Source organism: Mauremys reevesii, unplaced genomic scaffold, assembly GCF_016161935.1.
Source record: "Mauremys reevesii isolate NIE-2019 unplaced genomic scaffold, ASM1616193v1 Contig35, whole genome shotgun sequence".
Taxonomy (NCBI): domain Eukaryota; kingdom Metazoa; phylum Chordata; order Testudines; family Geoemydidae; genus Mauremys; species Mauremys reevesii.
The window spans coordinates 350,777-377,703 of record NW_024100846.1 but is presented as its reverse complement, the minus strand read 5'-3'; the positions used below and the strand labels follow the sequence as shown (position 1 = coordinate 377,703).

Genomic DNA, 26,927 nt, shown 5'->3' with positions numbered 1-26,927 from the left:
TCTGTTTGATCAGAAGATCAAAGTTTTGTCCTGAATCAGTCTGCACAGAATTTATAAAGGACCCTCAGGGTATGACAGGAAACTCACACTGAGACAGATATAGCTTTAAAGACTTTTATTAAAATCAATATTAGTAAGTAAATGGTAAAATACTCAAAAGTTACAAAGTTACAATTGCATTACTGCTATTTAAAAAGTTACATATGAGAATATAGTATTATATGCAACAAAGTTTTGGTTAATGTACTCACACCCTTCCTTGATAACCTGGTGGTTAGAGACACAGGACCAGCCTTGCAGTTCAGGTTTCTCAATTCTTAAGTGAGGGATGCAGTGCTTAGAAAATGCTAAGAGCTGTTAAAGCTGACTAGGGTTTTACTTGGCTAACTTAAATCAAAACCTAATACACAAAATAAGAATAAAACTTAAGGAAACCAAGTTTAGCCTAATTCCCTTGAAACTTAAAGTTTAAGATTTCATTCCTCACCCACAGAAATATTAGAGTACAGTTAATCCATAGGTGCACGTGTGTGTACACACTGATGACAGGTATGTACGCATATCACTCTCTTGTGGTGTACTTAGTCTGTGGGAAGACCCCTATGCCATTCGTTATTGTGCATCAGGCTACATAAAAGTTCGTAGACATAGGTGTGGGACACACACACACCCACCCCCCTCTAATAAAGTGCAATCGTGTTCACCTTCCCATCCCTGTGCACATGTTCAAGGATTTAGAATGCCTAAAATGCCCAGAAACAATTTATATAGCAGCTCAAATGGAGTTTTCTTCAACTGCTTCGATGCTAAGAAATAGCTGTTGTCAGCAGGGGCGGCTTTAGACATTTTGCCACCCCAAGCACAGCGGCACACCTGTAGGAGGTCCACTGAAGCCGCGGGACCCACGGACCCTCTGCCGGCACGCCTGTAGGAGGTCCATGGGAGCCGCGGGACCAGCGGCAGAGTGCCCCCCACACCCGCTTGGTGTGCTGGGGCCTGGAGCCGCCCCTGGGTGTCAGATGCCACCAGTGTGGTACTCTGCTCTGTTCAATGTTCAGATCAGTTGGCTGCATGCATGTTCCCTCTGTGTGCTACCCTGGCTCTGCAGAGAGCTGACAGCAGACCCTGAGAGAACTTCCAAGGACCGCAGATTCTAATAAGGCACCCGGCCAGGTTTATTGTCAAACGAAGCACAGTAATAGTTTCCAGCAGACTCTACAGGACATACTACAAATATGTGCCCCAACAATGGACCGGCTCAGTCAGTGGCAGGACACTCCACTGCCCCAGGGATGCATTCTTATCCCCAGGTACAAACAAGTTATACATCAGTCCTGACGTATTGAGGTACAACCCCTCTGCGTAGCAAGGTGCCGCCTCTCACCTTGTACACATGTTGGTATGAACAAAACAACTCTATCCATCATATTACCCCTTTGCCCATCTTCAGGATGGGTCAGCCTCTTCCTTGTTATCTGTGTGGAATGGGCAAGTATTGGAACGGTCTGATACCTGGTGTCCAGGACCTTTTAGGTCTGTATCTTGCTCTTTCCTTGCCAGCTTCTGTGAGCAGGGCCTGCCTCTGGCTCACAGCTTAACTTTGCTTTACATTAGTAAAGTCTTGACCATTACTTTAGTCCAGGCTTTGGGCTTCATACTGGGCCTCTAATACAAGGCTTTGTTTCAGGGCCTCCTCTTATTACAATAGCCAGCTGTGGAAGGTTGCTTCCTGTGCATTTAATCCACCTCCTCAAGGTCCAGATGAGGCCCCTCCAGATCGGGCAGCTCCAACCACCAGGGAATGCAACAGGCATGCCACCAGGCATCCCTCCTGCACTCTGCTACACTTGGTGATGATGGGGTTGCAGACCTTCGCCAGCTCCTTCTGTTGATGTTCAAACTCTTCTCTCTCAGCAGCCTGGAACATATAGAGAACAATTTGTACACTCACTGCAAGTGCGCCCCTGGAAAGCCAGCTCAAGAACCAACCTACTGCTTATATTTTCCCATTTACCTTGGGTCAGGGTTAAGATGGCAGCTTAAGCCACAGTGTACTTTATGCAAACCCCATGTGGGGTGGGGGAGGCTTGCACTATTAGTCAATTTCCGCTTGCCTGGGTGACAAGGATAGGTGGGGGAGAGTAGTATGCCAAGCTAGGCATTTGACAAGCTACATAGAGGAATTCAGAATCTAGAACAAAGTGTAAATATGGACAAAAAATTAAGCAGAAGGAAAGCTACAGATTAACAGTAACCACTGCTAAAGAGCTTGGAACCTATGTAATCTACAGCGTTAACATCTTATAGGCCAGTCAAAGAGACAGTCAGAGCAGTTTTGGCAAGGAATTGCTTTTTAATTCAATTCATGAGTGCAAGATGTCCACTCAGGAAAGGAAATATTCAGGAATCCCTTTCTTTTAGCTGAGTTGGTAACTAGAATCTGATCTGACATTGTATCTTGTACCACCAGGAGAAATCCATTTATTAAGGCAAGTCTTTTAGAAAGATTTTATGGTCACTCAGACATCCAAGAAAGGTACTTTAAGCCAACACAAGTCTTTCGACTGCTGGTGGAAACTACGAATGGCTTTGGTGTCACTCTCGTCATAGCGACCATTAGCTATCTCCTGCCACTCAATCTAGGCCAATAGCTACAGCCTGCCCATAGAAACTAGGATCCCACCTTGGATTTTGGTACTGCTGCCTTCTGTAAGCCATTACAATACAAAAAGACACTAGTTAAGATTACAATGGCAGGAGACTTGCCCATCTGTTGCTGCACACTTCGATAAGTGTGTTCCTTGTCAGGTTAAAATGAGTCAGGAAGCTTTGTTGGAGCTTTTAATTCCAGTTTTTGGATGATGAAAATTCTTCTCATGGAGCTATAATTTTCACATACCTGATTGTTATCCACCCAGTTGATAATTTCATTGCATTTGTCCAGGATTTTCTGTTTGTCCTCATCACTGATCTTGCCCTGAGCTTCTCATCTTCAACAGTGGCCTTCATATTGAAAGCATAGGATTCTAGAGAATTCTTGGAAGACACCTTATCAAGCTGTTTCTTATCTTCTGCTTTGTATTTCTCTGCTTCCTGGACCATGCGTTCAATGTCTTTCTTGCTTAAGCGACCTGTAAGATACGGTAAGTCAGTTGGATTAAGTTTGTAGGCCACATTACTATAAGAAATATTGTACTCATGGAATGAGATTTTTAGGCTTCAAACTATCTACATCAACCCATACTTCCTTTTTGGAGTGTACAGTATGCAGAACCACTGTATCCCTGAAGATGAGAGGAACAAATACAAAACAAAAAACAAGCCAATGTTAAGGTTTTATCAGACTGTAATGCCTGTGTAATTTGCAATATGGTTTTAACATTCCTCATCAGCATGAATGGGTGACCAGGCAGCTGCTTTAGCTTGGGGTACACCCCAGCAAGGTGGTGGTTGTTCTGGGAAAGGAGCTGGAGTTGGTGGTTCCAGTACCCCTAGAGCAATAAGATTGGCCTTCCATTCTACGAATCACTGGTATATGCACTCACCCACCCACTTCAGGTGACATTATGCAGTCCTACAAACTACTGCAGCCCTCTTGCATCTCCTCCCCCACCCCACCTGGACTATGCACTGCCTACCTTTGTCATTGGTAATTGTGATCTTGTTCTCCTTGCCAGTACTCTTGTCCACAGCAGACACATTAAGGATGCCATTGGCATCAATATCAAATTTTACTTCAAGTTGAGGTACACCCCTTGGAGCTGGACGGATGCCAGTCAGCTCAAGCTTGCCCAGCAAGTTGTTGTCTTTTGTCATGGTTCTCTCCCCTTCATAGACCTGGCCGGGGGTGGGGGCAGGGCGGAGAAGAAACAAGGGCCAACAAGATGAGTGTAAGTATTTTGCTATATGAAGTTTAATCTGTGTTACTTGCAAACTAGTATTTTCCTGAGGATCAGGAAGTCAAGTGAAGTATGTGTTATGGTCGCTCAGACATCCAAGGAAGGTACTTTGAGCCAACATGGGTTTTTCAACCTCTAGTAGAAGCTACAAATGATTTTTGGAATGTTATCATAGCAGCCGTAAGTTACTCCTTCACAAATCAACTCTCAAACAGGGAAGGGATTCTTCAAAACCTACCATGCCTTAAGAGAGAGTCTACTCACCGAGATTGACCTGCGCATTCATCAGCAGATAACTTCCATTACAAGTACAGTACTTCCTTACAAGAAGAGTTTGAAGTTTAAACTGGAGGTTCTCAGTACCTGAGACCAGATTATGCTAGTTTTGTTGCAGTACAGAGACTGAAGGGAATTGAGTAGCAGCCCCTTAACCATTTGAAGAATATTACTCCAGCCCAGATACATACTTGAATCAGAAAACTAGGCTGGTTGTCAGAGTAAGTGGAGAATGTCTGAGTCTGCTCGATGGGGATTCTAGTGTTTCGCTTGATCAGGACCGTCATGACACGTCCAGCTGTTTCGATACCAAGAGACAGAGGAGTGACATCCACCAGCAGCAGGTCTGCTACATTCTCAGACTTGTCGCCACACAAGATGGCAGCCTGAACAGCTGGAAAAAAAAAAAAAGAAGCTGTGTGAAGACACTACAAAGTAAAATACTGTCACTGGAAAGACAGGTTTCTTTTAACTCGCCCGGACATTCACGGAAGATTTTAACTATCAGTCCACTTCTGGTGGAAAGTATGGATGAATTTGGAACCAAATTCATCAACGCAAGTGAACTGGAAAGATGCTATCCAATAGGATTTAAGAAATATGCACAGTATTCAACTAAGTGTAAGTGATTTCTCATTGATGCCATTGTGATCCACAGGTCACCAACATTTAAGTGTAAACCTGGGAGACGATCGCTTACTAGCCATGGCTTGAGTGCTGTGTTAGTCTTTTGCAGACTTTACATACATCTATACCCATGATCAAACCTGGCATTACAAGCCAAAAAAGTTATTGGGGGAATGAGTTACCTGCACCGTAAGCCACAGCTTCATCAGGATTGATGCTCTTGTTCAACTCTTTGCCACTGAAGAAATCCTGGAGCAGTTGCTGAATCTTGGGGACTTGGGTGGACCCACCAACCAGTACAATATCATGGATCTGTGATTTGTCTAGTCTGGCATCCTGCAGGGCCTTCTCCACAGGATCCAGAGTGCCACGGAACAGATCAGCATTTAACTCTTCAAAACGAGCTCTGGTAATCGAGGTGTAAAAATCAATGTCCTCATAGAGAGTGTCAATCTCAATACTAGCCCGAGTGCTAGAGGAGAGGGTACGCTTTGCATGTTCACAAGCTGTGCGGAGACGGCGAACTGCTCTCTTGTTCTCGGTAATATCCTTCTTGTGCTTGTGCTTGAATTCAGCAATGAAATGATTGACCATGCAGTTATCAAAGTCCTCCCCACCCACGTGGTTATTACCTGCAGTTGACTTTACTTCAAAGAGGCCATCCTCAATAGTGAGGATTGAAACATTAAAAGTGCCACCACCAAGATCAAAGATCAGGACATTCCTTTCAGCTCCAACCTGTAAGGAATAGAGAGTTTTGTTACTGATGTTACATCTCACCAATATTGAACTGATTAACAACAATCTACTATGCTGTTTAGCTGTGTTATAGTACAGCTTGTTCACCTTCTTGTCCAAAGCATAAGCAATAGCAGCAGCTGTCGGTTCATTGATGATCCGGAGCACAATGAGACCTGCAATGGTTCCAGCATCTTTTGTGGCCTGGCGCTGGGAGTCATTAAAGCTGGCTGGTACTGTGACCACAGCATTGGTAACAGTCTATGGGCAGGAGAAAGAAGTCAGAATCATCTGAGACTTTCATCTACATGGTAGATGAAATCAAGCTCAAGCTAGGTTTGAAACTATTAACCCCTTAAATTCTAGGAGAGTTAGCTGAGTAAACTCAGCTCTTAATCTCACCTTCCCAAGGTATGCTTCTGCAATCTCCTTCATCTTAGTCAATACCATGGAAGATATTTCCTCTGGGTAGAAGCTTTTGGTCTTCCCTTTGTAGTTGACCTGGACTTTTGGCCTGCCAGCATCATTCACAACAGTGAAAGGCCAATGTTTCATGTCAGACTGGACAACAGCATCATCAAATCTACGACCAATCAGCCGCTTTGCACCTGAAAAGGGTTAACTATTATCAGTAACAACTCCAATTCATCATTCTACAAACACATGCTGTCATTAGCATTTCAGTTATGTCCTGTGTCTAAGTTAACATGAGGCAACTCCCACAATAACTCCGCTCCCCAAATATCTAGCTATTTTGGTCACTGGAATTATGGAGACTTAACTCCTGCCATGGTATGAGCACATTTAAGCCATCCTATCTACTAGTATCAGGACAACAGCAAAAATCTCCACTTTATAGGGTAAATGGAGGTTGCATGATTTAGAGCAGTAGTTTTCAACCTTGGATGTGCAGACTGCTCTGGATATCTTAGGCAGTCTGCAGATTACAGGTTGAACACCACTGATTTAAAGTCCAACTGTATACTAATTAAAATGGAACAGCTGAACTCAATGAAAGCTGAAAATAATAATTAACTAGGATCATTTTAGCTTAAGGACTATGAATCAAACTTGGAGTCTAAATAACTTATGCCTCATGCCAATTTGAGCACCAACCTGCACAACAGGATGTGCTGTAAAAAAGATGGCATTTGTTCCTCCATTCCCAGAATGTGTTCATCGAAAGCAAATACACTGCTACCTAAACTGATGCCAAAATGGAAACAATGGAGAAGCGAGGCCTCTAACTTCCATCTACATCCAAATTAGAGAGCCCAATTCTGCATGATGCTATACCCTGTAACATGCTGAAGAGCTATACACTTTATGCTAGCTAAGCAATGATACAGCAACTTTATTCAGTTTAATGGTTACACGATTGAAGTACTCTGATCTCAGTTTTAAAGTCTCATTTCATTTTTCTTACCAAAGACTGTGTTAGTAGGATTCCTTGAAGCTTGGTTTTTTGCAGCATCGCCAATCAGCCTCTCTGTATCTGTGAAGGCAACATAACTTGGCGTGGTCCTGTTACCCTGATCATTGGTAAGGATTTCCACCTTGCCATGTTGGAAGACACCAACACAGGAATACGTGGTGCCAAGATCAATTCCAACTGCTGGCCCCTTAGACATTTTGCCTGTAATAAGAAGCTTGTTTACTACACATGCAAACACTTCAGTTTGTTAGCCCATGTTTAAAAATGACCTACATCAGGTACAAGATAGAAGTTAGTGGAACTAATGTTTTCCTTTTTAAAAAAAACTAAAAACATTAGCAACAGTAGCAAGATTTAAACTTCATGAGTTTAGTAGCTCATGTTTCTATTTGCTTACGTGCAAAGTATCACTACTTAACATGGAGTTGAGTTGCAGAGTAGCTACTAGAACAAAGGCACGCAACATGCACAGGATACCATGTGGCCTCAGAGTGAACCAAAAAAGCTTATCTGATAGGACAAAATCCCTTACAAGTTAGTAGCTAAATGACTCATGAAGTCTACATTTACAGCTCAACCTTAAGGTCACATGGCCTTTTAGTCCGGTAGACAAGCCACAGTCCATGCCTAGGGTACAGAATCCTGTATTACATGTTGTAATTTGAGCCATTTGGCCAACAAAAGATGACGGGATGGAAAAAACGTAGCTGCAATTGAATCCTGCTCTGCAGAGCGAACCTCCCGGCATGCAGCAGCAGGTCATTCCAGCCCCATGGGATAAGGGGGCACAGTGCATGCTGGGAAGCGAAGTCTCCATACTGCACCAAAGCAGCAGCCAGGAAGCAAAGCGGGGGTGTGAAGACCCCAGCATGCATCACCTCACACAGACCCCAGGTGGGCCAGGCCCTTGGACTACATGTCCCAGCATCCCCCACCGCATCACAGGGCAGGGAAGCCAGGCGCTCTAGCGCTTGCGCTCTCGCCACCCCCTGCGTCGGGCCCCGCTCCCGCCCCAGGTGGTGCGCCCCCCCCCCCGAGAGCCCGGCCGGGCCGCGGCCGCTCGCGGGTACCCGCCAGACAAGGCCCCGCTCCTACCCGGCCAGCGCCAGCGGCTCCGGCAGGCGGAGAAAGCGAAAGCGAAGCTGCAGCCTGGAGAGCGGCCCCCGGCCCCGCCTCACTTTATATACCACGCCCCTTCCCGCCCGCCGGCCAATCCTGCCGCGCCTCCCCCGGCAGGAGCCAATCGCGGCGAGCGGAGCACGCCCCCTCAGTGACGCACACAGGAAGGAGGCGGGCCGGCCGGCCGCGTTCCCAACCTTCATGCCGGGGCCCGGCGGCCGGACGGGGTGGAGCGGAGGGAGGGCGGGCTCCAATCAGAGCTCCAGGATGCCGCTGTATTTGCATAAACAGAACTTGACGCCGGCGGGTGGGCCGGTAATTTAACCAATCGTATCACAGCGTGGCTGTATTTGCATATTCCGAACCGGGGAGGGAGGGAGGGAGGCGAGAGTCCGACCCGATCGCGGAGCTGGCCGCGCTCGTTGCCTAGGCGGGAGCCGCGGCCGCGGGGGGAGCGCGGGGCAGGGAAACAAAACGGCGGCTTAGCTGTGGGCGGGGCCGGGAGTCCAAGGGGCCCAATGAGAGACGCGCGGCCCAGGCCGGGGCTTCAGGACCCCAGTGGCGCTACAGCCACGCCCCGGAGCCCTCCGCCCGTCCCGTGGTGCCCCTCTCCCTGCCCCCTCCCCGCTGCCTGGGGCTGATGCCAAGGCCCTGCTCCCCCTCACCCCCCAGGCCCTGCAGCCTGTCGCTGGGCGCCGGTGGTGTAGACGCTGCGGCGGCCAGAGGGGTCCTTCAGTCGCTGTAGTCAGCCATCCTCACCCATAGGTGCTGGAACTGCGGGGGGGGGGGGCTGCAGCACCCCCTGACTTGCAGTGGTTCCATTACAGACGGGATTTACAGTTTGGTTCAGTGGCTCTCAGCACCCCCACCATAAACATTGTTCCGCACCCCATAACCCCACCCCAGGCAGGCAGCTGGGAAGAATTCTTCAATCACAGAGCCCTGTCTACACCAGGGCATAGGTTGGCATAGCCACGGCATGGGGGGAAGAGGGACCAAACGTCTCACTTCCCTGAGTGATGTAGCTAGGTCGGCCTGAGTTTATTGTATATAAGAGCTATGTATTATTAATGATTAAAGGCAAAAAAAAAAGCCCCTCTCCCACTGCCTGCTCGTCCGTACTCTTCAAGGTCAAGTGTTCTCGGTCAACCTTTGAAAACAAGTACAGGCACAGATTAAATATATTACCATTGGTTTGTTTTTGTTTGTTTATTTTACTTTTCAATAGTAAATGTCTGGGGAATAGTCACAAAACAATTTCGCGTTGAATAAGGAGTTGCTAATGTGAAGAGATTGAGTAACACTGCTTCCCAGAAAAGTGTAATGCACCCCACCTCTCCATCATCACATACTTCACCCACCATGCCAGACTAGAAGTACTGACAGTGGATCAGCCACTGACGCATCTAACCTAGTATCCTGTCTTCACCAGTGGCCAGGACACAGCTGTTTAATTCCTATGTATCCTACTGTGCAATATCATACCATAGGCTTCTCCATAAAGGGATAAATCAGTTGTTTAAGTAGTGTGGGTTCATTTCCAACAATGGCTAATACATGATATTTTAATGGCGATCATGCACTGTTTGCATCTCACTGTGTAATACCAAACCATACGGGAGGCAGTGTGGTTAGTGGTTAGAGCACTAGACTGGGACTCAGAAGACCTGGTTTGTCTCACGGGCCTACCATGGTGACCGCGGGCAAGTCACGGCATCTCATGCCTCAGTTCCCCTATCTATAAAATGGGGAAAATGATACTGACCTCTTCTGTAAAGCACTCAGCAATCTAATGAAAAGCACTGTAGATAATCTACCAATCATTATTACCACTACCATGCGGTGGAATAGATGAATAGTCCATTTTGTCTGCTGTCCTATCTCCAATAGTGTCTAATGCTGAATGCTTCAGAGGGAGGCAAAACAAATGTGTCTACTTCTTCAATCTTCTATTATAGAACATTACAGTATGCCACACCAGAACTTTCTGAGGTCTATTTTAGCTGATATTCTGCCTCAGACAGTGGCCAATTCTGGATGCTTTGGTGAAAGGTGTAATCCTGTTCCCCTGCATAATGTACTTCACTATCTAATATACCATAGGATTTTCCATAGCAAAATAGGTCAGTGGGCCTATAAGGTATCCTATCACCAACAGTGGCCAGTGCTACATGATTCAGAGGAAGAATAAAAACCTTCACAAGTTCCCATCTCTCCCCCCCCATCTTGCACAGCAGGAGGGGGCTGAGCAGGAAGTTCTGATGGGGTAAGAACTGCAAATCCTGGAAGGAGCCTGTGCCAGGAACCAGGTGGTGCAGAAACCACAGCCCCCCTCCCCACCTCTAAGCCCCCCTTGGCTGGCACTGGATCGTGCCTCCTGTGGCCTCACTCTGCCACCTACACAAGCCCTGGAGGGCAGGGAATAGCCATGGTGCTGGGCCCCCCATCCAATTGAAGTGGTCAGTGTCACAGTGAGTGACCCAAGGTGTGTGTACAGAATGGGGATGGCGTGTGTGTGTGTGTCTATTTCTGTGTGTTTTTGTGTATGTCTGGTTTTCTGCAGTGGTTGTGTGGGGGAGTTATTGCAGCTGTGGGGGTTATTGTGGCTGTGCAGGTGTGTGTTCATGTGGCTGGATTTGTGTGTGTGTTTGCATCTGTTAGTAGTTGTGTTGGTGTTGGCTGGACTTATGCGGGTGTTTGTGTATATTAGCAAGTGTGTGTGTGTGTGTGGCTGGATTCATGCATGTGTTTGTGTATGTTTGCAATTGTGTGTGTGTGTGTATGTGTGTGCGAATGCTCTGCTGCCCTCTGCCGGCGCAACAACCGTTTCTCCATATGTCACAGCCCCATACCGTCGACCCCGGTGGTGATTTCCATCTTACAAGGGCTGGCTGGCCTGACCCTTCTCCCCTCTGCGCAGTGTGGCGGGGCTGCAGCTCACCCCTGGGCAGAAGGGCCCAGGTGCAGGGCACTGGCTCCAATGCACCTGGAGAGTAGCTCAGGTGAGGCAGGGCAGGGCGTGTGGTGTCCGTTCTGTGTTGCCTGGTGCTGGGCCATTGCACAATCCCCAGCCACGTTGCACAGCGCCCCCGAGAGGGGCAGGGGCCAAGCAGACGAGCCAGCATGAGGGGGTGAGGATGTGTGGCTGGGGGGAGGAAAACCTTGGGCTGCACACATCATAGTTATGCCCATGGTGGCTGCAAAATCTTTTTATGTACTTCTTCTTATCAGCAGTGTATTGTTTTCTCTGGTGATTAGAACTTGACCAAGAAATTTGTACCTTGATAAAATAATCGACTGCCCCTGGTGAAGACAATGGACTTGACACCCATTGGGGTGTCCCTACACAGGTACAAGTACTAACAACAGTGGCTGCCTTTAGGCATAGTTTTTAATCAGGCCAATAAATGAAACAACCCCTTTTAAAATCATTTCTCAGCCTGAGTCCTTCACCCACATTCAAACACCCATATATGAAGTAATTGTAGCTGAGTGTTTAAGGCAATGGACTAGAAATCCATTGGGGTTGCCCTGTGTGGGTTCAAATCCTGCTAACTACAGAAACACTGAATTGTTATTATTATTATTATTACTGTAGTCTTAGTACCTGAGCATCCACAGTGCAAACTGGAGCCAGATCTAGTTTCACTCTGTCTACACTTAAAACGCTGCTGTGGCACTGCTATAGCACTTTGGAGTAGACAGTGACTAGAGGGGTTTTCCCATCCCTGTAATAGCTGCATTGACAGAACAATTCTAACCAGGGCTTAGGTCACCTTAACTCTATGGGTCTGGGGTGGGGATTTTCACACCCTGAGAGACGTCGCCTGCCAGTTCAGTGCCCAGCGTACACCAGCCCTTAGATCCCTCTGGGTATTTCAATGCAGGCACTGACCTGTGAGAGGAAAACATCAGCTCACAAACACAGAGACTGAATTCCCCACATTCAATCTCTCTGCACTTTCCAGAAAGTCACGAAATTCAATTCATTCTTGCTAGGACAGAGAAAAAATAAGTGACACTAAGTTTTTGGCTTGATTAAATAAAATTAAGTGTTTAATTAATATAGTAAAAATATGTCCTGATTCTTCTAACTAACACCACAACGTGAAGACAGAGACAATACTTGTCAGTGACGATTCATTTCACAAATGATCTTCCCATTATTAATTTCCACGCCGCCCCCGTTGGTGGTCTGGGCACCTCCAGTGTCACTGATCTGCATTCACCTTCCTTAGAATTGTTCTCGGACATTCCCAAATTTGGAAAATTGTGCAGTTCAGAATGTGAATAGTGACCCCGGCTCCTTCCTGCACCTGCTCAACATTGCTCCACAGCAGCTTCTCCCCCTGCAGAGTCACCCCAGCACTGCAGTGCAGCCGCCCAGGGTTCAGCAGGGCCCCCTGGCAAGGACAGTGGGTGCAGCTAACAGCCCGGTGTGCCTGGCACAAAGCAATACCCCCTACACACAAGTACAGAGACTGAATTCCAACTTTAACATCATGACACTCTGTAGAAAGCCACACGTGTCAGTTGTATTTTGACAGGGAGATGCAAAAATCAGGTGACATTATCTGATTAAAATATGAGCATATAGATCATTATTGCAACCACTGTTATATATTTGCTACAAATCTGGTACAAAATGTGGCATGTAAGATGTGTATGAAAAGATTATGATTTGCTGAATATGATGATGCTATTTGTATGCATGTATAATTTTTGTACTTGAAGTTGTGAGCACTGGCTCCATACTTGTATTTCAAATACGTTTGCTCCTGGGGTAACGCCCACAAGGTAGTTAGCCAGTGAGTGGCCCATCAAAAGGACACAACTCACAGTGGACCATGGCAGACACCCATCTACACTGAACAGACTTTTCTGTGAACGTTCCATCTGACGTATCCTGCAAAGTGTCCATCCTGCAATAACTGAGCAAAATCAAGCATGGATGTGGACTTGCCCATGTGACTCCAAGCTCCCATCTTTCACCTGTGATTTTCCACTAGCTGTGCTGAGGACTTTGAAACAACGGCTTTCCCTCCACATGGCAGAAGTTATGTGAGGCCCTGGAAACATCTCCACTGTGCCTCTTTCCTGCTCAACCTCTGGACTATGGACTTATAGGGGGGAGGAATAGCTCAGTGCTTTGCACATTGGCCTACTAAACCCAGGGTTATGAGTTCAATCCTTGAGGAGGCCACTTAGAGATCTGGGGCAAAAATTGGTCCTGCTAGTGAAGGTAGGGGGCTGGACTTGATGCCCATTTGAGGTCCTTTCCAGCTCTAGGAGATTGGTATATCTCCAATTATTATTACCTTGCCCAGCCTCACCTGAGCTGCTCTCCAGGTGCATTAGAGCCCAGCACCTTGGCACTTCTGCCCCACAGGGGGTGAGCTGCACCACACTCTGCAGAGGGGAGAAGGGTCAGGCCAGCCAGCCCTTGTAACATGGGGAAATCACCACTGGGATCGACGGTACGGGGGCTGTGACATACAGAGAAACAGTTGTCGCGCCGGCAGAGGGCAGCAGAGCACACACACACAATTGCAAACATACATGAACACCTGCACAAATCCAGCCAACACCAACATGAGCCAGGGGAGCAGAGCAGGCTGGGGCTGGGTCACTCCACTTACCATGCAGGGGTGGGGGGGTGGAACTGGGAAGCCCCCCCTGCAGGAGCTCCCCACCTCCGCTCTGCCTTCTCCCCTGAGCTCGCCAGCACAGCTCCACTTCTCCTGCCTCCCAGGCTTGCGGTGCCAATCAGCTGTTTAGTGCTGCAAGCCTGGGAGGGGAGGAGAATTAGACAGGGGGCAGCGTGCTCAGGGGAGAAGACGGAGCAGAGGTGAACTGGGACAGGGAGCGGTTCACCTGCACGCCCCCCCCCCCCGTCCTTGCTGCGGGCAGGCCTCCCGCACCTCCCAGCCCCTGCCCCAGCTCACCTCCACTCCACTGCCCACCCTGAGTGTGCTTTTTGGTGCCGCCAACCACTTGGCACGCTGGGCAGCCGACTAGTTTGCCTAGTGGTTGCACCGGCCCTGGCCACTGCCTGTCAGCAGGATTCCTCCTCCTCCTCCCTCCTGTGCCTCAGTGCAACTAAATCTCTGCACCTAGACAGCCGGTCCGTCCGCTGCACCCCAATCCCCCATGCCTGAGCCTCCTGCCAAACCCTCCACCTGGCTCCAGAGAATTAAGTCTCATATCTCACTGGGAACGCGACTTCTTGTGCCCAGGGAGTCTTGGCCCCCCTCAGTAGCTGACCTGAGAAACACAGTGTCTGCAAAAGCAGCAAAGAGTCGTGTGGCACCTTATAGACTAACAGACGTATTGGAGCATGAGCTTTCCTGGGTGAATCCCCACTTTGTTGGATGTGTCAGTGTCGCCTTTTCCAAAGAAGTGCCTGGAGGGCCTTTTTCTGTGTGACCACGTGGCCTAATGGATAAGGCGTCTGACTTTGAATCAGGCAATCGAGGGGTCGAGTCCCTTCGTGGTTGTGCTTGTGCAGTTTTATCTTTGGGCTGAACGTCCTGCTCCCTTCAGGGCTGGAACCTCTTCTTGGCCGCTCAGGCCAATGCTCTGGCTTCAGCTAGAGCCCCGGGAAGGAGTTGGGGGTTGGGCGTCACAAAGGCTGGGGCATGAGCCCCAGGTGCTTCCAGTCTCGCCTTTGCCCTTCCTCACTTGCCAGAGAAAATGGGCGGCTGCCCGGGCTAGTGTGTGGAGCAGTTTCCCTCTTCCAAGTGTGCGCCTGTCCCTGTGCTGGAGGGTACTTGCTACATAGCACCTTGGGAGCCTGGGTGTTTCTCTGCTTCTCGCCAGCTGGGGTAAAATCTCCTGCCCCACTGCCAAAGTGAGCACAGAGAGTGGGAACGGTAAGAGGCGCCACCGGGGGGCTGGCCCTGCTTTCCTACCATCTTCGATAATGGCCACAGAGCATCAGCAGCCTCTCCACATGCTGGTCTGTGGGTGGCCTTCAGTGGGGTTTGGCATGGCAGGGAGCAGCCTGGCTGGGTGTTTTTGTGCCTGTCTGCTGGCCACACATAGGCATGGTCCTGCCCTCCTCTTGCCCTGCCCTCGGCTGCTCTGTGGCTTTTAAGCCTTCCCTTGGAGCCGTCAGTACCAGCCGCCTGCTCTAGGTGCCCAGAGGAGGAGAGGTCTGCTGGGCTCTGTGACGAAGTGGGGGATTTTCTTAGGGTTTTCTGTGTTTTCCAGTGGTTCGCATGCACAGGGAGCGGGACTCAGTGTCCCCGGGTGTTACTGGTTTAACGAGGTGAGGGGAGAGGGAGTTTGTTGTTACAGAGGATCGGAGAGGGACTTGGGACCCTGGCTGATGGCCTGGAGGATGGAGACCCCAGCGACTGGTGACCTGGTGACCCGGACACCCAGCTCAGGAGTCACAGCCAGTTCTGGCCAGTGAGAGGACAATGGGCTGCGGGGAGAGGACCCCGTGACCAACCTGTTCCAGCCAGAGGGGGGCAGAGAGGGGAGGAGGCCCAGGCAACCCTGTTTACCTGGAGAAAAGACAATGGACAGAGGTGGGGCCTGGGGCCCGGGATATCGGAGGCCCAGCTGGGAAGCAGGGGGGCTCTGGGCTGGCGAGGGGAAGCAGGCAGAGCCCACCTGGCTGCAAGGGGACTGGGATGTGCTGTTACTGTGAGAGGCCAGGCCTGAGGCCCTGAGAGTTTCCTGTGCTGTGTTCAACTCTCAATAAACCCTCCTGTTTTATGCTGGCTGAGGGTCACTCCGGGCTAGAGAACAGGGGGCATCAACCCCTTCGGGGGTGAGGAGGCCCAGGGGGTCCAGAGCGCGTGGACTCCCTGAGGGGGCCCACGGCGAGAGACAGACGTGCTAAGGCTCAGAGAGGTGCGGCTCCAGGAGGTGGAGGGGCCTGACCCCGAGAGAGAGTGGACCCCCGTGAAGGGCTGTCGCACTGAAAGGGGCACCCCCCACGGACCGCACAGGGCCAAGAGTGGGCACGATCTGTGAGTCCGTGACAGGCAGTGACATCACAAAGGCCTTTTGCAGGACCTCAGACTATTGGTCAAAGGTGGTGGGGAGGTGGTGACCTCACAGACAGATGCTGACATCAGCCAGGCAGGACAGGGGCGAGGGGCCAGGGAAACCTCAGAGACCCCTGTGGCTTTGCTTCAGCAAGTCTCCTTCTCCAGGTCTCTCTTTGAGGACTGAGAGAGTATTCGGGTTCACGGACATGAGTGCCAGGAGGAACCTCTTTCGAGTTTTCTCCTTCCCTTTTCCTGATTTTACTAGAAAACAGCCGTCCCTGTTTAGAAGGTAAGAGCCTACTCTAGGGAAGGGGTGTCCTGGGGTGTCACAGTTCGATGCCGGTGACCCCCCCAATGTAAGGAAGTTCCCGCTACCCTGCTCTGTGTTCGCAGTGTGGGAGAGAGCAGCATCCACGGCAGTGATTTGCTCCTGGCTGCTGGAGCAGAGCAGCAGGCTCAGCTGTCAGAACTTCCTGGAGTGATGAAAGGGGAGGGGCCCATGGCTCTGTAGCAGGAATGCAGGGCAGGCGAGTTCACAGAGGGCATAGTGGGATACTGGAGGAGGCCAGTTATGGTGATATAATGAACAGCAGCGTCTACACTGACACTCTGTCACTTTAAGTTTGCTGCAAAAAGCTCATCGAAGTGGTTTTATTTGGTCACCAAAACAGGGCAGTTTTGTCACCAGATGTGGCATTGCAGTGCCAACCGAGGGAGCATAGTGTGTTTTTCACACACCTGAGCAATATAATTCTGCTGAAATAACTTTGTAGTGCAGACCTGGCCAAAGATTCATACACACACAGAGCTTGCAAGAAAACCTCACCTGCTGCTCTGCTTTGTGGGGCCCAGGTGGGGATGCAGGAGTCAGGTGTGAGCAGACACTCTACTTTAGCCACAGGCAGGCACCATGGTTTAGCTGGTTAAAGTACCTGTTTTGTAAACAGGAGATGCTGGGTTCAACTCCCAGTGGTGCCTTGTTGAGATGCTTTTAGAGCACCTGGTATTAGCTACTGTCAGAAGATAAAATACAGAGCTAGATGGACCTTTGGTCTAGCCCAGTGTGGTTTTTCTTATGGTTTAAATTACACTCACTGGCACTGATAATAGAGTTACTGAAAGTTTGGGAGTTAAGAGCTGATAGGTCAGTGGTCCAAGCCCCTTGCAGGTGGTCCCCTCCTCTGGGACAGGGGCAGGTCTGAGCTATCGCACCAAATGCTCATTATGGCTTCCAGAATCTGTGGGCAGCTCATTTAGTTTACACACAGGGTTGAGTCCTTGATTCACACATCAAGGATAACAACACTTTGTTTCTCCTGCCCCAATAACATGGAGACTGGGAATCCAACACCAGCCACCAGTGATCATTTCGGCAAGCAACCCAACCTATTTCCAACATACTGTGAAATCCACATGCAGACTCATACACGAAACCTTGCAAGAAAATCTTCCTGAGGGGGTCTGAAGCACCTGCTGCTGGAGGGAAGGAGGGAGCCGTGGGTTGGGATTGAGGAGCAGCATGAGGAGGGGGGTCTGTGGGTTGGGATTGAGGGGCACTGGGAATAGGAGGGGGCTGTGGGTTGGGGGTGAGGGGCACTGGGAATAGGAGGGGCTGTGGGTTGGGACAGAGGAGAAGGGTGAAGAGGAGCAGGCTCCAGTTGGGAGTGAGGAGCAGTGAGCATAGGAGGGACTGAGGGTTGGGTCTGAGGGGCACTGGGAAAAGAGGGGACATGGGTTTGGGCTGAAGGGCATCTTCATTTGGGGATCCAGCAGGACAGGGGAAGGCAGCAGGTGATTCTAATTCCTTAGGGATATTCTGTGTGTTTGTCTGTGTGTGTGTGTGTGCAGGGGAGGAACATGCTCTATGCCCAGAGGCCTTTATTCCTCCAGGCTGCAAGGACAGAGGGGATGTCAAGGAGTTGTTCCTTCAATACCCCACACACAAAGGCCCTTCTTAGGAAAGGAAAATCCTGAAGAGAAAGAGTAACACCAAAGAAGAATCCAGAAAGTCAGATTTTTACAATCATACTGAGAAGTTTATCACCTGACCAGGGACTTGAACCCTGGACCCTCAGATTAAAAGTCTGATGCTCTGCCAACTGAGCTAGCCAGGCTCACATAGGAAAAGTGCAAGTTGGTGCAGAGGTGAAGCTAGTCAAGAAAAATCAAGCAGGAAACTATTGGGGAAACCTGCTGCTCTCTCTCTCTTCCCAGCCCTGGCCTGGCCTGGTATTAGTGCTGGTTAAAAGAGGGGAAAATATCGGCATCTACCAGCCTCTCATAGCTGTACAAGACTCAGGCACAATACAGAGGTGCCCATCTGCAAGTGCCGAATGGTTGGATTGGCTAATGCAACCTGTAGACGTCCAGGGCACACTGGGATATCGAGCCGAGTGTCCATCACCATCATCATTTCGAAGGGATAATGATAATGGTAGCAAGGTTCACAACTGACTCAGCAGTTGCATACAAAGGTGCATGTTTGGCAGTTACATTGGGAAATTCTGGCTCCTTCTCAGGCTCAGGTTGGCCACCCCGGTCTAGATGTAGAAGTTACAACATTTAAACTTGAAAGAGGGGCCAATTTCCCCATCATTTCCCACCTTTACATCCAAACACAATGACTTTCTGAATGAACCTTCCTCGTTCAGCCAGAAGATCTTGGGGTGGTTGTAGGAGTCACTGGATAAAATTCTCTGGACTCTGTTCTGAATCAGGTCAGAGCAGAGGTCCCTAGTGATCTAGTCTGCCTGTAAAATCTATATATCAACACCAAATATGGTGTGAAATTAATCCTCAGAAATGGCTGTTCCCACCCAGACCCCAGCAAAGGGCTCTCCAAGGAAGGGGGCTGTTGAGGAAGGAAAGATGAAAGATGTCCTCTCCTGGAGGGACTGGGCTCTGCGCTTTGGACAGAAAGGAGGGGAAGGAAATGGTCACACGATGGCAGCAGAACCTAAGAAATGAAACACAACAGGCTTCTGAGCACGTTGCTTCTGAACAGTGAATGAACCTGACTCCGGGATCATGAAAAGCCAAAAGCCGTTTCTTTCTATGCCCGGGAGAAAAGAGTTCCAATCATTCCTGCCCGTTTACTTTTGAATTATTTTACATTATAAAGAAAATTGTAACAAAATTAGTCTGAACTTGAGCTGCCTGTTATTAAAAGCTGGTTCCCAATTCAGTTGCAACTGCCCTGCTAGAAACACCCCAGGTCCCTGCTCACCCCAGGAACAGGAAAGAGAAACCCCACTGGGCACTGTCCTTGGCTCCAGGCTGCTGTCCCGGGTGCGGTGGGGACTGATTGTTTGCTGCTGGGGAGGGAGCCAGTAGAGGCCTCTGGTGCTCTGCTCCTAGCATCTGCCTGGCCCAGGCTGTCCTCTGCCTCAGCTGCTGCTCCCGGCCTGCTCTAGAGTCAAACACGCAGGGCCCCCAGGGGAACAGAGGCTGGGACAGGGCAGCAGCCTGGGCTGGGCTGGGCTGGGAAGATGCTGGGAGTTCTCGTTCCCTGAGAACTGGCCTGGCTCCCTTCTCAACAGCAAACAAATCAATTCCACGTCCCCTCCCCAGAAAAACCAGCCTGGAGCCAAGGGCAGCAGGGGACGATTCCTCCAGTTCCCACTGAGGCAGGAGAGAACCCAGGGTGTTTCTAGCAGAGCTTATGGAACTGACGTGGGGAAACCAGCCTTTAACAACAGGCAGTTCCAGTTTAAGCTAAGTGTTTTTAACAATTTTTACAACATTAAATAACCCTTCAATCATAGTGTCACCATCCGTAACATTGCTTCAGCCTTACAGGTTCCCAAGTGCAAAACTAAACATCTCTTCAAAGACAAGGGAGTGGAGCTCAGTCAGTGTTCAGAGTCATCCCACATAAAAGAACCATGTTGTGGTACATACTGGCCCCATCATGTGGCCATCGCCTTTCCCTCCTCTCTGTTAAAAGTTTTAGTATTTTGCACAGAAACCTTCTTCCTCAGGAGAGACTTGGGAACCAGGGCTGCCAGCCAGACAAAAACTTTTAAGAGGAGGCGTAACCTGTCAAAAATGATCTCCTCCTTCAGTTCAGTGACACCTTGAAATGTTACTTGTCCCGGCAGAGCTGGAGGATTGAAAGCCGCTACATCAAACCCCTGTGTAGCTCACAGGAATGGACATAAACACTCCCTGGTATCTGAAGAGATGTTTAGTTTTACCCTTGGTAAACTACAAGACTAAAGGGAAAGGCAGTGGTGCCAAATATATAGAGTGAAACACGAAACAATCGTCATAGTTATGCCCATAGTGACTGCAAAATTTTTCTATATACTTCTTATTATTTTCTCTGGTATCTAGACATTGACTAGACCTTGACCAAGAAATTTGGCTCTTGATAAAATAATCAACTATCCCTGGTTAATGGAATGGACGAGAAATCCTTTGTGGTCTCTCCACGCAGGTTCAAATCCTGCCAGCTACAGCTGCAGTATATTGTCATTACTGTTGTCTTAGTGCCTGAGCATCCACAGAGCCAAACTGGGGCCAGATCTAGGGTACGTCTACACTACGGGATTATTCCGAATTTGCATAAACCGGTTTTGTAAAACAGAATTTATAAAATCGGGTGGAGCGCCATACTAAGCACATTAAATCGGTGGTGTGCGTCCATGGTCCGTGGCTAGCGTCGATTTCTGAGCGTTGCACTGTGGGTAGCTATCCCGTAGCTATCCCATAGTTCCCGCAGCCTCCCCCGCCCCTTGGAACTTCCGGGTTGAGATCCCAGTGCCTGATGGGGCAAAAATCATTGTCGCGGGTGGTTCTGGGTAAATGTCGTCAGTCACTCCTTCGTCTGGGAAAGCAACGGCAGACAAGCATTTTGTGCCTTTTTCCCCTGGATTGCCCTGGCAGATGCCATAGCATGGCAATCATGGAGCTTGTTTTGCCGTTTGTGACTCTCACCGTATGTGTACTAGATGCCGCCACAGAGGCGATTCAGCAGCGCTACACAGAAGCATGCTTTTGCTTTTGCATGACAGCAGAGATGGTTACTAGCCATATTGCACCATCCAAACCCTTCCATAAATTGAACTGAGGATGATCATGGCTACCAGTCCTTTTGTACCATTTGCTGCTAGTGCCCCTGGCCCATCAGCCAGGGGCGCAAAGCCAAGATTGGTTACTAGCCATATTGCACCTTCCATCGTTTTGTACCATTAGCTGCTGTCATAAGTGCCCTGGCCGATCAGCCAGGGGCGCAAAAGCAAAATTGGGAATGACTCCTGAGTCAATCCCTCCTTTTGGTATCTAAAAATAGAATCAGTGCTGCCTAATATAGGCAAGTGTACTAGAGAACCACCGTATCATAGAACCAGAGAGCACAGCTGCTCTGTGTCAGAGCCTGCAGAAATTATGATCTGTATGCTATTCACAGGGGGTGCTCCTGTAACAACCCCACCTGTTGATTCCGTTCTTCCCCCAGCCTTTCTTGGCTACCGTAGCATTGTCCCCCCACTTGTGTGATGAATTAATAAAGAATGCAGGAATAAGACACACTGACTTGTTAGTGAGAAATGAGTGGAAGGCAGCCTCCAGCTGCTATGATAGTCCAGACAGGACATTAAGCAGTGTATAGGAGAGAAGCCCAGCATCCCACTGCTAGTCCAGGGGCAACTGAATCTTTTCTTTACACATGAAGGGTGGGGGCTGATGGAGCTCAGCCCCCTGTTGCTATGATGAGGATGGTTACCAGCCATATTGCACCATCCATCCACCAGAAAAAAAATTAGGGCCAATAGGCTGATGATGAGGATGGATTTCCATCTTTTTGTACCATCAGCCGCCCATGGCGGGGGGGGGGGAGCAAGGATGCTGGTGTTGAGTGCTGCACTATCGCGTCTATCTGCAGCATTCAGTAAAGATAGGGTGACATGTAAAAGAGTCAGAGGATTGTTTTACCTTTCGCTTCTGGGGTGGGTGGGGGGTGGGTGAGTAGATTGCCAAGCTATGCCCTGACCCGCGGACACTGTGTTTGACCCTAGAAGCATTTGGAGCTCAGCCAAGAATGCAAATACTTTTCGGAGGCTGCAGGAACTGTGGGATAGCTTCAGTCCTCCAGTCCATGAGCATCCATTTGATTCTTTGGCTTTCCGTTACGCTTGTCACGCTGCAGTGCGCTGAGTCCCTGCTATGGCGTCTGTCTGGAGATTTTTAAAAAAGGATTCTGAATTTCATCTTCTGTAACGGAGCGCTGATAGAACGGATTTGCCTGCCCTTACAGCGATCACATCCGCATGGTCCATGCGGGAGCTCTTTTTTTATTTTGATTTCGACTGCATCACCACCCGTGCTGATCGGAGCTCCACGCTGGGCAAACAGGAAATATTCAAAAGTTCGCGGGCTTTTCCTGTTTACCTGACCACTGCATCCGAGTTCAGATTGCGGTCCAGAGCGGTCACTGGTGCACTGTGGGATAGCTCCGGAGGCCAATACCGTCGATCAGCGCCACACTAACCCTAATCCGATATGTTAATACCGATACTAGCGCATTCTCTCGTTAGGAGGAGTACAGAAACCGGTTTAAAGGGCCATTAAAATCGATATAAGGTGCCTCCTAGTGTGGATTTGGTTTTGGCGTTAAATCGGTTTTACGCTCCTAAAACCGATTTAAACGCCTAGTGTAGACCAGGCCCTAGTCTCACTCTGAGGCTGGCTACACTTAAAATACTGCTGTAGCACTTTGGAGAAGACAGTTGCTACAGTGAGGGGAGTGGTTTTGCATCCCTGTAATAGCTACATTGACAGAACAATCTTTCCTTTCATTTAGCACTATCTAACCACGGCTTAGGTCAGCTTAATTATACTGGTTCTGGGGTTTTTCACACCCTGAAAGACGTACTTGTTAGAGGGTTTATCCCAACACCCTCCCATTCCCTGGTCCTTCTTGCGTGACCAGAGAGCAGCAATACACGAAGTTCAAAGGTGCAAACAATTCAATGTTTATTGGGGTAAACTTCCAATGAGTAATGATTCCAATTTCCTTCCTCAGTGTCCCCCTTCCCAGCTCTGACACCACAGAGCCTTGCCTGTGTCCCTGTTCCCTTCCCTGTTCCTATTCCCCTTAGCAAAACATAATTCCAATTCCCTACCCCCATTCCCATTCCCTTACTTCCTGATTGACTGCAGACTATATAGTAAAACTGGAGTTCTGCTTAGCTATACCTTAACCAAGCATTTTACTGAAATGTAACTAACCAATCCTAACATAGTGTAACATGATTATCTAACCAATTATACCCCACCACCTTAATTGGTTTACACTCAACAAATTAATTATACAGCAGACAGAAAGAATCACAGCACCAGACAGAGATTATACAGACAAGCAATAGGAAAATGGGGACTACAGTGATAGAACAACACAGAAATGAGGATTTCACACCCCAGCTATTGATCAGTGAGTTGTTCCCAGACAGGATGCTATCATGGTAGAGGTTGTGGGTGCTGGTTGCTTAACTGTCTGGCCCCCAGGGCAGGATTTTGAGGTTCACCATTACTGTCTCAGAATGCCAGCACCCATCTTTTGTTCACTTAAAACATGAGCGGGGAGATTACAACACCGCAGAACTCATGGAACTCCAGGAAACGTGTAACTTTAGGTCTGGGTGAGTGGGTCTAAAATTCAGCTGTGCTGTAGAAGGTCTCCAGGAGTTCCTATTTGGTATGATGGGATGTTAGAGAAATAATTCCATTGAAGCATTCTGATTGCATCATAGCCAAGGAGAACATAGCCAAGGGGGGGGAGTGTGTGTGTGAGAGAGAAAGACCATGTATCTATTGGGTTTCCAGGAAACGGGGCGGGCAAAGCCCGCCCCATGCTAACGGATCCCCCCCCCATCCTAAGGGGAGGTTCCACCGGGCGTCAGAAACCCACTAATTGCGGGGACAACTAATAAAAGAACAGGGACAGGAGTGCGGTCAAAGGGTCATAAGAAGGAGCCTGACGGGGACACCGAGCAGAGAACCCCGGACAGCGCCCACCGCCTCAAAGGCGTCAAGGGAGCCAGCGGACGCCGCCCAGAGGAACTCCGCCCAGAGACGTGAATGGACTAAGGATCGAAACAAGCCCCACAGTCGCAGGAGTCTCCATTGGCCAACCGCCTCTCCCTGGTCACGTAGATGGCCATTTTTGAAAGAGATGTGCCAACTCGACCGCCCTAAAGAGTTCATCAATTATTAACAAAAACTAGGGTTCATAAGTCAGAGTCTTTGTAGCAGCAGGATGGTGGACTGGTCGAAAGTGCTAGTTTCAAGACACTTTTTTCCTATCTCTTGGGTGTTCTGGTCTCTGCATAGAGACGTGGTTTCAAATCCCACTGCTGACATGACCATCTGGAGAAAATGGCCTCACTTCAATCTCCTGTGCAACAATAGAACCCCATTTGCTTAGCTTTGCTATTCCAGTAGTTGTGAGAGAAGCTCCAAACCAGGGGGAAACAGGGCCTGTTCTCTCGACCCATCAATTTTTGTCTTCCTTCATTCCAAGCCATTTTCTCAGATACATCTGTATTTCCCACACTATTTTGTTTAATGTTCTTTGCTTTTATGAAACTTTAGAGTCATCATTTAATTGCCACACAACTGTACTTATGAAGTGAAGTGAAACACAATATTTTTTGGATATTCTTGCAGAAGAGTTTTGCTTTCTGACCTGGAATTGAACAGGGCCTACCCGAGGGGGACAATGCTACTCCCTTTTCTTGGCTCATCCAAAAAACATAAGTTCTTGGTGCCCTTTGTTTCCCTGTTCTTCAAAGGCAAATCAACTGGTGTAGCAGCTACTGAGAAAGCCTTAGAAAAGGGCCCCAAAATTGACAGCAGCTGGTTTCTGTAGTCTAGTGGTTATCACATTTGCCTAACTTGCAAAAGATCCCTGGTTTAAAACCAGGCAGAAACATTGATACTTTCCTTCCTTTGGTCCTTTATCTCTCCAGCTCCTTTCTTAAGTACATCCATAGCATCTATGCTTTCTTCCTCATTATTTTTTTCCTTTCATGGAGCTTTAAATTGAAAAGGAGAGGGTTAGCCGGCATTTTGAGGGAAGGAACAGACCATCATTTGGGAGACTGCCAGCTCCATAACAAATCTGAGCGGAGAAGAATCCCAACCCTTTGTCCTGCATATTCAGCTCCCAGCCAGCAGTTTTTCCCTTGCCTTTTTTTTTTTTTGAGCTAACCTTGAGTCCAGGGCGCGCACACTCTCTCCGCCCCACACATCGAATCTGGCCCTGCTGCAAAGTGACCCCTAAGAACCAGCAACCTGCACGAGAGCATGACTGGGGGGAAAGGGTTTCCTGTGAAGCTTATAAGCCACTGGATGCGTTGGAAAGAGGCAGGCTCTGAGTGTAACAGTCAGCAAAGAAGGCCTGTTTGGGGATGTGGCTCAGTGGTACAGTGCCTGATTCACATGTATAAGGCCCTGGGTTCACTCCCCACGTTTGCCTTTCACCCCTGCTGCTTTGCTCATGCCCAGCTGGCATATGGCCCAGCCAGTCTCCCTGCACAGGTTACAGTCCTGAGCAGTGATGGCAAAGTGCCAATTGCATGGAAGCTCTGTGGGGGTTTCTGCTCCTAAAGCACCAGGGTGACTCTAAGATTCCCATCCACTGAGCTGCTTGAGGAGCAGGGGCGGCTCTAGACATTTAGCTGCCCCAAGCACGGCGACATGACGCGGGGGGAGCTCTGCCGGTTGCCGGTCCCGTGGCTCTGGTGGACCTCCCGCATACATGCCTGCGGAGGGTCCGCTGGTCCAGCAGCTCCACCGAAGCCGCGCGGGACCAGCGGACCCGCCGCAGGCACGCCTGCGGGAGGTCCACCGGAGCCGCCTGTCGCCGTCCTGGCGACCGGCAGAGCGCCCGCGGCATGCCGCCCCAAGCACATGCTTGGCGTCCTGGGGTCTGGAGCCGCCCCTGGTAATCGGGGTACAGTTGTGTAAAAAGAGTAATCACAGTGCAAGGGATGTTAGACCAAATAGAATTGTGTGCGCACAGGAAAAGGAAAAGGGGAGCAATGATTGGCACACTGAGCCTTGGGGTGGCTCTGGGGGATCTGACTGTCACTTTGGGGGTGCATGAAAACTCTGTGGGCATGGGGAGGCAGTCACAGCTTGTGTAAAATTAATATGGCTGATATAATGGAGGTTAAATGATTTCCCAGGACATGTGCAGTGTATATTGGAGAAGGGGTAAAAGAAATGCAAACAAAACATGGTACTTCATTAAAATCCTGTTAGGGCTCCAACAGGAGCCAGAATAGATTGTGCTTTCTTTTTCAGATCTCTGTGTGTTTCGGAGCAGGAGATGAAAGTGAAAAGTAATCGAACTCTGGAGGAAGTGGAACCTGTCCCTTTTAAAACAGTCTCTGAGCTGCTGATAGCATTGGATCCAGAGGCAAGCCAAGAAAGCCTCTGTGTGAATGCAAATTACCTAGCTGATGGGGGAGGGAAGGAGGAAACTGCCCATAAGTAGCAGCACAAAGAACCTGCAAATAATAAATACATCTGGTCAGCAAACAAGCTACTAGAATACTGAGATTTTGGCCCTCCAGAAAAGGGCCCTGACATCCCCCTCAACCCCCCAACATGCCCTGTCCCTGGGTCCCTTCAAGCCCCCCATCCACCCCCTCCCCCAGCCCTGCCCTGCCCTGCCCCCCTGGGAACCCCTCAGTCCTGCTACCCAAACTCCCCGTAGTTCACCCCCCAGCCTCCCCCTCATCCCCAGCGCACCCTCCCCCACCCTGTCTTCTCTCTGTGGCCTTTTCCTTTGCCCTGTCAATGTGCTGCCTCCCCGAGTGTCAT

The 26,927-nt window shown here is 49.3% G+C and overlaps 2 non-coding genes and 1 pseudogene across 2 annotated transcripts; 1 reads left to right on the top strand and 2 right to left on the bottom strand.

Annotated features, from left to right (window-relative positions):
- Positions 1-1,311: 1,311 nt before the first annotated feature.
- On the bottom strand, positions 1,312-8,129 carry LOC120393856 (annotated as a pseudogene).
- An 8,872-nt stretch (positions 8,130-17,001) lies between these two features.
- On the top strand, positions 17,002-17,075 carry TRNAT-UGU. Its single transcript has one exon. It is a non-coding gene; the product is annotated as a tRNA-Thr (tRNA).
- A 1,063-nt stretch (positions 17,076-18,138) lies between these two features.
- Positions 18,139-18,211, bottom strand: TRNAK-UUU. Its single transcript has one exon. It is a non-coding gene; the product is annotated as a tRNA-Lys (tRNA).
- Positions 18,212-26,927: the final 8,716 nt, after the last annotated feature.